This window comes from Galeopterus variegatus, unplaced genomic scaffold (assembly GCF_000696425.1).
Source record: "Galeopterus variegatus unplaced genomic scaffold, G_variegatus-3.0.2 Scaffold4272, whole genome shotgun sequence".
In the NCBI taxonomy this organism is placed as follows: domain Eukaryota; kingdom Metazoa; phylum Chordata; class Mammalia; order Dermoptera; family Cynocephalidae; genus Galeopterus; species Galeopterus variegatus.
In genome coordinates, this window is record NW_007730383.1 from 73543 (window position 1) to 76413 (window position 2871).

Here is a 2871-nt window from a genome sequence, read left to right on the forward strand (position 1 = left end):
CCCAAGATATCATTGTGGTCTACCAGTCAGAATAGGGGCTTATGGAGGTCAGGTTAGCAAAGAAGTTTTGGTTTAGTTCTGTCTCACAGTGGGTCCAAGAACCCATCCTGGGTTATTCTCCTCGCTCCAGAATGAATAACTGGAATAGACATCCTCAGCAACTGGAAGAATCCTCACACTGAGTGAGGGCTATTATGGTGGGAAAGGCAAAGTGGAAGCTACTAGAAACTGCCTCTACCTAGGAAAATAATAAACGAAAAACAATACCACATTCTTAGAGAGAGTGCAGAGATTGAGAGATGCAGGGGTGGTGATTCCCACCACAAGCCCATTTGGCTTGCTTATTTGGCCTGTGAAGAAGACAGAAGGATCTTGCATTAACCAGGTTGTGCCTCCAACTCATTTGCTATTCCAGATGTGGTTTCATTGCTTGAGCAAATTAACACATCCTTGGTGCCTGGTATGCAGCTCTTGATTGGGCAAATGCTTTTTCCTTAATACCTGTCAGTAAAGACCACCAGAATCAGTGGCAGGGCAGCAAAACAGCTTCACTGTCCAACTCTCCAGCCCTAGGTCATATTTAGCCTGCAGGGATCTTGATCACCTTTCCCTTCCACAAGATAGCACGCACACTGGTTTTGTACAGTAATGACATTATGTTGATTGAACCTAATGAGCAAGACATCTACTCTTGGCTTATTGCTAAGACAATTGCAAGCCAGAGGGTGGGGAATAAATCTGACAAAAATTCAGGAGGCTTCTACCTCAGTGACATTTTTAGGAGTCTGATGGCATGTGGAACATCAAAATATTCCTTCTAAGTTGAAGGATATGTTGTTGTGTCTGACCCCATCTACAACCAAAAAAGAGGCATAACGCTTTGTGAGCCTCTTTGGATTTTGAAGGCCCATATTCTACTTTTGGGTTTGCTACTGTGGCCCATTGCTGCTAGACCCCAAAAGCTGCTAGATTTATGTGGGGTTCAGAATGAGAAACAGCTCTGCGACACATCCAGCCTGCCATGCAAACTGCTTTGCCACTTGGGCCATGTGATCCAACAGACCCAGTGGTGCTTGAAGTGGCAGTGGCAGATAGGGATGCTGTTTGGCAGCTTTGGCAGGCTCCTAGATGAATCACAGGACAGATTCTTAAGATTTGGAGCAAAGCTCTGCTGTCCTCTGTGGATAACTACTCTACTTTTGAGAAATAGCTTGGGGCTTACCACCAGGCCTAGCACACACTGAATGCTTAACCATGGGCCACCAAGTTTCCATGCAACCAGAACTACTGATAATGAACTGGATGTTGTCTGCAAGTCTTAAAGTTAGGCATGCACGGCAGCACTCCATCATCAAATGGAAGTGGCATATATGAGATCAAGCTCAAGCAGGCCCTGAAGGCAAAGAAAGTTACATGAGGAAGTGGCCCAAACGCTCACAGCCCCCACTGCTGCTCGTTGCCTTCTCTCTCCTATCTTGCCCTGGAGCCTCATGGGGAGTTCCCTACGATCAGTTGACTGAGGAAGAGAAGACTCTGACCTGATTTACAGATGAACCTACATGATATGCAGGCACCACCCACGAGTGGATAGCTACACTCTTAGCCCCTTTCTGCAGCATTCCTGAAGGACAGCAGTAAAGGAAATCCTGGTGGGCAGAACTTCAAGAAGGGCACCTAGTTGCTCACTTTGCTTGGAAAGAGAAATCACCAGAGGTACTAGTGTACCCCGATTCATGGACTGTGGCCAGTGGTTTTGTTGATGATTGAGGACTCGGAAGGACCGTGATTGGAAAATTCGTGACAAGGAGGTCTAGGGAAGAGATACATGTGTAGATCTCTCTGAATGGGCAACAAAATGTGAATATATTTGTGTCCCATGTGAATGTCCACTAAAGGGTGACCTTATTAGAGGAGGATTTTAACAGCCAAGCCAATAGTATGACTCGTTCTATGGATACTAGTCAGCCTTTCTCCCCAGCCACCCCTGTCATCACCCAACGGGCTCAGGAACAAAGTGGCCGCAGTAGCAGGGATGGAGATTATGCCTGGGCTCAGCAACATGGACTTCCACTCACCAAAGCCAACCTGGCTACAGCCACTACTGAGTTTCTAATCTGCCAGCAGCAGAGAACAACATTGTGTCCCTAGCAAGGCACCATTCCCCAGAGTGATCGGCCTGGTTGATCAGGCAGATGGATTCCACTCACCAAAGCCAACCTGGCTACAGCCACTACTGAGTTTCTAATCTGCCAGCAGCAGAGAACATCATTGTGTCCCTAGCAAGGCACCATTCCCCAGAGTGATCAGCCTGGTTGATCAGGCAGATGGATTCCACTGAAACACTTCCATCATGGGAGTGGCAGTGCTTTGTTCTCACTGAAACAAACACTTACTCTGGATATGAATTTGCCTTCCCTGCTCACGATGCTTCTGTAAAAATGACCATCCATGGATTTAGAGAATACCTTATCCACTGTTGTGGTATTCCACACTGATCAAGGAAGTCACTTCATAACAAATGAAGGATGGCAATGGGCCCTGCTCACAAAGATCACATTTACTGATCTTACCATGTTCCCCACCATCCTAAAGCCCCTGGCTTGATAGAATGGAGGAATGGCTTTTTAAAGACTCAGTTACAGCATCAGCTAGGTGGTAATACCTTGCATGCCTAGGGTGAGGTTCTCCAAGAGTCTGTATATTCCCTAAGACAGTATCCAGTATATGGTACTGTTTCTCCCATAGCCAGGATTCACAGTTCCAGGAGTCAGGGGTGAAAATGGGAATGTCACCACCCACTATTACACTTAGTGACCCAGTAGCAAAATTTTTGCTTCCCATTCCCATGGCTTTATGCTCTGGTGGTCTAGA

General features: G+C 46.6%; 1 pseudogene; it reads left to right on the forward strand.

Moving 5' to 3' along the window:
- Positions 1 to 2871, forward strand: part of LOC103602747 — a 114335-nt pseudogene that overhangs the window by 34082 nt on the left and 77382 nt on the right.